The sequence below is a fragment of the Panthera uncia genome, chromosome A2 (assembly GCF_023721935.1).
Source record: "Panthera uncia isolate 11264 chromosome A2, Puncia_PCG_1.0, whole genome shotgun sequence".
Classification (NCBI taxonomy): Eukaryota; Metazoa; Chordata; class Mammalia; order Carnivora; family Felidae; genus Panthera; species Panthera uncia.
Window position 1 is genome coordinate 136,359,062 of NC_064816.1, and position 10,463 is coordinate 136,369,524.

Consider the following 10,463-nt stretch of genomic DNA (forward strand, 5'->3'; position numbering starts at 1 on the left):
CCCATGGAGGTCCACACCAAGTCACACAGTAATTAAAATGGTAAAAAGCAGTGATAAGGGTAGAATTTTAAAAGCAGCAAGAGAAAAGAGAACAGTTATATACAAGGGAATCCCCATAAGGCTATCAGCAGATTTTTTAGCAGAAACTTTGCAGCCCAGACAGGAGTGGCATGATATATTCAAAGTGATGATAGAAAAAACCTGCAGCCAAGAATACTTGATTCAGCAAGGATATCATTCAGAAGAGGAGAGAGAAGAAGTTTCCCAGACAAACAAAAGTTAAAGGAATTCATAACCACTAAACTAGTGTTACCAGAACTCTCAGCGATCATGATCTCACAGTTCATGGCTTCAAGCCCTGCATCGGGCTCTGGGCTGACAGCTCAGAACTTGGAGTCTGCTTCAGATTCTGTGTCTCCCTCTCTCTCTGCCCCTCCCCTGCTCACAGTGTTTCTCTCTGTCTCTCAAAAATGAATAAACGTTAAAAAAAATGTTTTAAAAATAAGAGGACTCTGAGTGAAAAGGAAAGACCATAAGCAGAAGTAAGAAAAGTAGGAAACACAAAAGTACTAAAATTAAGTAAACCTATAGAAATCAGTCAAGGAATTTACAAAAGGATGTAAAGTATGGCACCATATACCTAAAATGGGGAGGGGGAGAGTAAAGAATGGGTTCAAACTTAAGTGACCATCAACAATATAGACAGCTATATGCATAAAATGTTATATATAAACCTAGTGGTAACTACAAATCAAAAACCAGTAACAGATATGCAAAAAATAAAGAGGAAGGAATCCAAGTATATCACCAAAGACAGCCAGCAAACCCTAAGAATAGGGAGGAAGAGAAGAAAGGAAGGAAGAACAACAAAAACAACCATACAAGTAACAAAATGGCAGTAAGCACACATGTATTGATAATCACTTTAAGCACACACCTGTCAATAATTACTTTGAATTTAAATAAACCAAACACTTTTCCTATAGGAGCCTCGGGATTGAGAGGAGTGTGGCCCTCTCCTCTTCCCAGAATGACAACTGCTTGCCCATTGACATCAGTGTATTCTGAAAAGGGAATGTCATCGGGCAAAAATGTTACTTTGCCTGCTGTATTCAAGGCTTCCATTAAACCTGATATTGTGAACTTTGTTCACACCAACTTGCACAAAAACAACAGACAGTCATATGCTGTCAATGAATTAGCAGGTCATCAAACCAGTACTGGCAGAACCATGGCTTGAATTCCCAGAGTTTGAGGCATGGGACTCACTGTTGCAGCCAGGGTGCTTCTGGAAATATGTGTCATGGGGGCCACATGTTTGTACCAACCAAATTAGGCCACCATTGGCACCTCAGAGTAAACATAACACAGAAGCAATATGCCATCTGCTCTGCCCTGGCTGCCTCAACCTTACCAGCACTGGTCATTCTAAAAGTCATTGTATGAAGGAAGTTCCTGAACTTTCTTTGGTGGTTAAAGATAAAGGTGAAGGCTACAAGAAGATCAAAGAGGTTGTTTTGCTTCTTAAGAAACTTAAAGCCTGGAATGATATGAAAAAGGTCTATGCCTCTCAGCAAATGAGAGCTGGCAAAGGTAAGATGAAGAACTGTCGTCATATCCAGTGCAGGGGACCTTGTATCATGTATAATGAGGACAACAGTATCAAGACCTTCAGAAACATCCCTGGAATTACTTAATGCAAGCAAACTGAACATTTTGAAACTTGCTCCTGGTGGGCACGTAGGACATTTCTGCACTTGGACTGAAAGTACTTTCTGCAAGTTAGATGATCTGTATGGCACTTGGTGTAAGGCTGCCTACTTCCATGCATAAGACACTTAACACAGACCTTAGCAGAATCTTGAAAAGCTCAGAGATCCAAAGAGCCCTCTGAGTACCATGCAAGAAGATTCATCACAGAGTACTGAAGTCCACAGAAAACCTGAGAATCATACTGAAGCTAAACCCATATGCAAAGATCATGCACTATATATAACACCATTCTTCGCCTGGCCAAGAATCACAAACTCCGGATGGATAAGGCAGCAGTAGCCTTAGGAGCCAAATCAGATGAGAAGGGGGTTCCAGGCGAAAGGTCTGTGGTAGAGAAGAAAGGAAAGAAGGCTGTTGGTGTTAAGAAGCAGAAGAAACCTTTAGTAGGAAAAAAGGCTGCAGCTACTGAGAAACCAGCAGCTAAGAAGAAGTCTGCTGAAAAGAAACCCACCATAGAAGAAAGGAAGCCTGCTGCATAAAAACTTAAATTTGTTTTTTCTGTAGAAGTCAAATCATTATGAACAGCTAATTTTGAATAAAGATCTGGTCAAAAGAAAAACAAACAACAATAACAGCAACAACAACAACAACAACAAAAACCCCAAACCAAAACCAAATCAAAACACCAACAAAAATAAATAAATAAATAGACTAAACATTCCAATCAAAAGACATAGGGTGATGGAATGGATTAAAAAGCAAGACCCATCTATATACTGCCTACAAGAGACTCATTTCAGACCTAAAGAGATATGCAGATTGAAAGTAAGAGATGGAAAAGCACTTACCATGCAAATGAAAGTGAAAAGAAAGCTAGGGTAGCAATACTTATATTGGACAAACTAGATTTTAAACCAAAGACTGTAACAAGAGTTGAAGAAGGGGACTACATAAAAATAAAGGGAACAGTCCAACAAGAAACTATACCAATTATAAATATTTATGCATCCAACATGGGAGCACCCAAATATATAAAGCAAATAATAACAAACATAAAGGAAGTAATTGATAGTAATACAATAATAGTAGGGAATTTTAACACCCCACTTTCTTCAATGGATCAATCATCCAAACAGAAAATCAAAAAGGAAACAGTAGCTCTGAATAACACTTTGGATCAGATGGATCTAACAGATATACTCAGAACATTTCATCCTAAAACAGCAGAATACAGATTCTTTGCAAGTGCCAAAAAGATTGATGTCATACCATGCATCTTCTCTGAACATGATGTTATGAAACTAGAAATTATCACAAGAAAAGATCTGGAAAGAGTAAAAATACATGGAGGTTAAATATCATGCTACCAAACAATGAATGGGTCAACCAAAAAATCAAAGAGGAAATCAAAAGATATACGGAAATAAGTGAAAATGAAAACACAATGGTCCAAAGTCCTCAGGATGCAGCAAAAGCTGTCCTAAGTGGGGAGTTTAAAGCACTAGAGGTCTACCTCAAGAAGCAAGAAAAATCGCAAATAAACAACCTAACCTCACACATAAAGGAGGTAGAAAAAGAACAAACAAACCCCAAAGCCAACAGAATAAAGAAAATAATGAATATTAGAGAAGAAACAAATAAAATAGAAACTAAAAGAGCAATAGAACAGATCAATGAAACCAGAATCTGGTTCCTTGAAAAGATAAAAAAGTAAATAAAAAAATTGTAGCCAGACTCATAAAAAAAAACAAAAAAAAAACAACAAAAAAAGTGCTAAAATAAGCAAAATTAGAAATGAAAGAGGAGGAATAACAACTGACACCACAGAAATAAAAAGGGTTATAAGAGAATGTTACAAAAATTATATGTTAACAAATTGGGCCAACTAGAATAAAATGGATAAATTCCTAAAAACATATAACCTCCCAAAACTGAATCAGGAAGAAATGCAAAATCTGAACAGACCAATTACCAGCAATAAAATCAAATCCATAGTAAAAAAAAACATTCCAAACAAAAGTCCAGAATCAGATGTCTTCACAGTTGAATTCTACAAAAATTTATTTATTTACTCATTTATTTTAATTTTTTTTACATTTATTTATTTTCAAGAGACAGAGAGAGACACAGTGCGAGTGGGGGAGGGGCAGAAAGAGAAGGAGACAACAGAATCCAATGCAGGCTCCAGGCTCTAAGCTGTAGCACAGAGCCCGATGCAGGGCTCAACCTGGGGCTTGAACCCACAAATTGTGAGATCATGACCTGAGCTGAAGTTAGACTGAGCCACCCAGGTGCCCCTCTACCAAAATTTAAAGAAGAGTTAATATGTATTCTTCTCAAACTATTTCAAAAAATAGAAGAGGAAGGAAAACATTCAAATTCATTCTATCAGGCCAGCATTACCTTGATACCAAAACCAGATTTAAAAAAACACTACAAAAAAAGAGAACTACAGGCCAATATCTCTGATGAACATAGATGCAAAAATCCTCAACAAAATATTAGCAAACTGAATTCAACAATACATTTAAAAAGATCATTCACAATGATCAAGTAGGATTTACTGCCTGGCTGCAAAGGTGGTTCAATATTCACAAATCAATCAACATGATACATTACATAAATAACAGAAAGGATAAAAACCATATGATCATTTCAATAGATGCAGAAAAAGCATTTGACAAAGTACAACATCAATTTATGATAAAAACCCTCAACAAAGTGGATTTAAAGGGAACATACCTCAACAAAATAAAGATCATATATGAAAAACCCACAGCTAATATCATACTCCATTGGTAAAAAACAAAGATTTTCCCTAAAGATCAGGAACAAGACAGGATGTCCATTGTCACCACTTTTATTCAACATAGTATTGGAAATCCTAGCCACAGAAATCAGACAATAAAAGGAATAAAAGACATCCAAATTAGTAAGGAAGAAGAAAACTTTCATTATTTGTTGATGACATGACACTATATAGAAAACCCTAAAGACTCCACCAAAACAAACAAACAAACCTACTAGAAATGATAAATGAATTCACTAGGTCACAGGATACAAAATCAATATACAGAAACCCATTGCATTTCTACACTAAAAATGAAGTAGCAGAAAGAAAAATTAAGGAACCAATCCTATTTACAATTGCACTAAAAATAATAAAATAGGAATAAACTTAACCAAAGAGCTGAAAGACCTATATTCTGAAAAATATGAAACACTGGTGAAAAAATGTGACGATGACACAAAGATATTCCATGTTCATGAATTGGAAGAAAAAATTATTACAATGACCATACTACCCAAAGTAATCTACAGATTTAATACAATCCCTATCAAAATACCAATAGCATTTTTTCACAGAACTAGAACAAATAATCCTACAATTTGTATGGCACCACAAAAGACCTATAATAGCCAAAGCAATCTTGAAAAAGAACAAAACTAGAGGTATCACAATCCCAGATTTCAAGATATACTATACATTTATAGTAATCAAAACAGTATAGTACTGGCACAAAAATAGACACATAGATCAATGGAACAAAATAGCCTGGAAACAAACCCGTGACTATATAGTCAATTAACCTTTGACAAAGAAGGCAAAAATATACAGTGGAAAAAGACAGTCTCTTCAACAAATAGTGTTGGGAAAACTGGACAGCTACATGCAAAAGACTGAAACTAAGCCAATTTTTATACCATACACAAAAATAAACTCAAAATGGATTAAAGACCTAAATGTGAGACCTGAAAACATAAAAATCCTAGAAGAGAGCACAGGCAATAATTTCTCTGACATTGGCTGTAGCAACATTTTTCTAGATATGTCTCCTGAAGTAAGGGAAACAAAACAAACAAACAAAACACTATTAGGACTACATGAAAATAAAAAGTTTCTGCACAGCAAAGGAATCAGTCAACAAAACTAAAATACAACCTATTTAATGGGAAGAGACATTTGCAAATGACATATCTGATAAAGGTTTAGTATCCTAAATATATAAAGAACTGATAAAACTCAACACACAAACAAATAATCCAATTAAAAAATGGGCAGAAGACACAACAGACATTTCTCCAAAGACGACATCCAGATTGCCAACAGACACATGAAAAAATGCTCCACATCAGAGAAATGCAAATCAAAACCACAATGAGAGATCACCTTACAGCTGTCAAATAACTAAAATCAAAAACACAAGAAACAATAAGTGTTGTCAAAGATGTGAAGAAAAAGAAACCCCCATGCACTGTTGGCAAAATGCAAACTGGTATAACTACTGTGGAACACAGTATGGATGTTCTTCAAAAAATTAAAAATAGAATTACCATATGATCCAGTAATTCCACTACTGGATATTTACCCAAAGAAATTTCAAAAGATATATGCACCAATATTTTTATTGCAGCATCATTTACAGTAGCCAAGATATGAAAGCAACTTAAATGTTCATCAGTAGATGAATGCATAAAGAAGATTTGGGGTGTGTGTGTGTGTGTGTGCGCGCGCACGCTCGCACATGCAAGTGTGTGTGATGGAATATTACATAGCCAGAAAAAAGAATGAAATCTTGCCATTCACAACATAGATGGACCTAGAGAGTATAATGCTAAGTGAAATAAGTCAGTTAGAGAAAGACAAATACCATACTTCACTCATGTGGAATTTAAGAAATAAAATAAACAACAAAAAAGAGACAAATCAAAAAACAGGCTCTTAAATACAGAGAACAAACTGAGGGTTGGTGGGGGGCTGGGGGAGAGGGGACAATGGGCGATGGGCATTGAGGAGTGCCCTTGTTGGGATGAGCACTTGGTGTTGTTTTTAAGTGATGAATCTCAGGAATCTACCCCCAAGACCAAGATCACACTGTATACACTGTATGTTAGCCAACTTGACAATAAATCATATTTTAAAAAAGTAAAAAATAAAATATAAATTCAAAAACAAAAACAAGCAAACAAACAAACAAAAAAACCCAGGCTCTTACCTATAGAGAACAAACTGATGGTTACCACAGAGGAGGTGGGTGGGAGGATGGGTGAAATAGGTGAAGGGGATTAAGAGTACACTTATCATGATGAGTACTGAGTAACGTATAGAATTCTTGAATTACTATATTGTACACCTAAAATTAACAGAACATTGTATGTTAACTATACTGGAGTTAAAATTCTTAAAAATTAACAAGTGAACAAAGAAAGAGAAAAGTAAAAATCCCTGGGGATAGGGTGAATGAAATAACTTTTGAGACTAAAGATGTTCAATTTTAAAATATTTGATATTGGCTATATAATTGCCACCATTATGTCCTCTTCCCCTCAGTTTTACCGAATCTTTAGTAAAGTCTTCTATACCCATAAGCTTTGTGAGACTGACTTTTTTGTTTAATTTTACCTACCATCTCTCTCCTTCACTCCCACCCTCAATCCCAAAATTCGCATTTCCCATTTTGTCTGGCATAATGCAAAATAGAAACACAAAGGGTTGAACTCAGAAGCATTTTAGTAGAAATAGAACTCAGCACTAGAGAAACCATTAAAATATAAGTTGTACAAAAATCTGCAGGAATCTCAAAGAAAGAGTACATTAGAATATTCACACGTTGTGGAATAGTATTTTTATTAAATCTTATAGGAGATCTTAAATATTGAGGTATACTAGTAGTCATGTTATGATGTTGTGGTGAACAAAATAAGGGTCCCCAAAGATGTCCATGCCCTAATCACTGGAACTTGTGAATATGTTACTTCATATAATAAAACAGAATTAAGCCTGAATTTGTAATTACATTTGCTTATCAGTTGACTTGGAGATGTGGAAATTATTCTGAATTACCTAGCCCATGGATCAGTTCCCTCTGGACCAGATATCTTCCTCTGAACAACTGGCTGAGGACAGGAATGGATGAAGCTATATCCTAGAAGAATGACTACAGAAATATGACTACTAGCTCAGAAATGGGTGTTAAGTTCTGGTGAGATGCTCATAACTTCGTTGTATCACGAAATGTAAGTTAGTAATAGGTAACACGTTAACTCTCATGTCCTGTTCCACATGCCCATATGTGTCAATTATCCTTAAAATCCATATCCACAAGAACCCTCTCTCCCTGCCATCAGGTTTTCCATTCTTATTCCTAGCCTGTGAATCCTGCTAAAAATGGTTACATAGAAAGACTGGTATCACTAGAAATTTATAGTATCTGATTTTTACTCAGCTTGCTCCTTCTACCGTTTCCCGAAGAAATAATACCAAGCGCTTATCCACCTCTCACTGCCCAGGACGTCTTTGTCCAATCATCTCTGGTCTGTGATAAACAGAGTAGAAACTATAAGTCAAGAACTACGTTAAGGCTCTTTCTTCTCTCCCCAGTAGACATATGTGTGTATCTACTTCTAAAGTCTGCAATCTCAGAAGAAAGTGGCTTCCTTTCCTCTATTCAAATACTATCCATCCATCCATCTGAGCTCTCAAAACAAGCTTTTGAAAGAATTTCTTCTCTCTACTCCATTATCCATTCACTTGTCCCCTGAACCTTGTTTCTTTCAACCGATTCAGGCTTCTGAATACAATATATGTAAGAAACTCCCATGTTAAAAAATACATAATCTAACCCCCATTATGTCTATCTTTAGTTTCTATAGCTAACGACTCAGAAATATTTATCTTTTGCTAAGATTAGGCTAACTGAATTGCAATTTACTCGATGATTAATTTACTAGATAGTTTTAGGAGACTTCTCTCACTTTGCCCTCCAAAATAAGGGCTAAGTCCTGGACATACTGGTTTTTACATATCTTCTGAATCTGTGCACTTCTACCTCCATGCACTAACTTGATGTAGGCCACCATTTCTCACCTGGACTATTGCAATTGTTTAACTATGCCAACATAGGTGCATGGGTACCCATGAACATTTTCCCTCTTGTTATAATGGATAAATTTGTCTATGCTTCTAACATCAGATTCCATCTTACAATGGATCCTATACTCTCCAATTACTCAAAGGGTTTGATCATCTTTATGTCTTGCATTATCAACTTTGCCCTCTTGAAAGGATCACTTCCATCAACATACAAGCAAGCTCTATTACTTTCATTGTAAAAACTAGAATCCCCTCCGGTCACCATCCCTATTCTCTCTTAAGAGCAAAGCTCTGCTTCCACTTCTTTTGACATTCTCTCTTCTTCCTCTTTTTTTAAATTTTCTCCTGAACCTACTTCAAACAGGCTGTTGTCCCCACCACATTATCAAAGTGCCATGGTCAAGGTCACAAACAGTCTACAAGTATAAGATCAAATTTTTTTTTCTCATTTCTTCTCTTCCTCATGTATCAATAGCATTTAACGTAGTCGTTTTTCTCTTTCCTTTCTGAAACGTGTTCTTTGATTTGTGAAGTATGTGTTTCTCCTCCTGCCAGTAACATTAGCAATTCCTTGTCATGCTCCCTTGCCAGATCCTCTTATTTCCAATCACCAAATGTTGGAATGCTACAGTACTTAGTCCTTGAGTCAGTCGTCTGCTCAATATACACTCATTCCCAAGGAAAATGGTCCATCTCCTCGGTTTAAAAATGCCGAGCGGCACCTGGGTGGCTCAGTTGGTTGAGGACTGACTTCGACTCAGGTCATGATCTCGTGGTTCATGAGTTTGAGTCCCGCATCGGGCTCTGTGCTGACAGCTCAGAGCCCGGAGCCTGCTTTAGATTCTGTGTCTCCCTCTCTCTCTGCCCCTCCCCTGCTCATGTTCTTTCACTCTCTCTCAAAAAAATAAACATTGGAAAAAAATGTTTAATGCTGACAATTCTCAAGTCTATATTTCCCCAACCCAGATTTCTCCTCCAAATATGGTCTCATAAAAACCATTTTCTGCTCATAATTTCTACTCATAACACCTAGATGCTTATAGACATCTTGAAAGTCACAGTGGAACACCTGATATCACCATCCCACTTCCTAAAAGGGTCTCTTCAGCATCTCAGAGACTAAGGACTCCATTCTTCCAATTGCTCAGGGCAAAAACCTTAGACCTGTTCTTTCAGTCATGTTAAAGTCAGCAGCTCTGCATTCGAAGTATATCCTGAAACAAGTATTCCTCTCGCCTCCACCATCACTACCGCCCTTGTCCAAGTCACCAATACCTCTGTCCTGGATAAGTGCATTAGTCCTCTAACTGGTATTCCTGCTGTCCTTACCCACACGGTTTATTCTCTACAAGGAGGTAGGATTATCCTTTGAAAATGATATAGATCATGTCATTCCTTTGCTCAAACTTTCCATCTCAGCCAGAATAAAAGCCAAAGCACTTACAGTGACTGAGTGGACACCGTGTGATCCAGCTCTCAAGTACTTCTCTTGTCTCTGCATATCGACTTGAGCAATCTTCCTTATGAAAATCTGTGGGTGTCACTACTGCTTTGAATCCTCCAGTGACGGCTTCCTATCCTTGCCTTCAAAAGAAGACCAGATTTCCTAGAAAAGCATTTACTACTCTTCAGTTCTCACTAGTCTCAGTTCCTGCCATTTCCTTTTCCAAGGGCACCCTAGATCCTAACCTAACCACACTGAACTTCTTGTTTCTTCCTCATTAAATAGTGTCCTCATGCCTCCATTTTGTTGCTGTTCCTTCAGTTTCAGATAATCTCGGTGTAGAATTCTCTTTACCACCTGCCTGTGATGCCCCTCCTTTGACTGAATAACCACTTTGTTGGACTCCCATTAAATTTATAAAGAATAACTTTT

General features: G+C 36.9%; 1 pseudogene; it reads left to right on the plus strand.

The window, feature by feature from the left end:
* Positions 1 to 994: 994 nt before the first annotated feature.
* Positions 995 to 2,252, plus strand: LOC125930114 (60S ribosomal protein L4-like; annotated as a pseudogene).
* Positions 2,253 to 10,463: the final 8,211 nt, after the last annotated feature.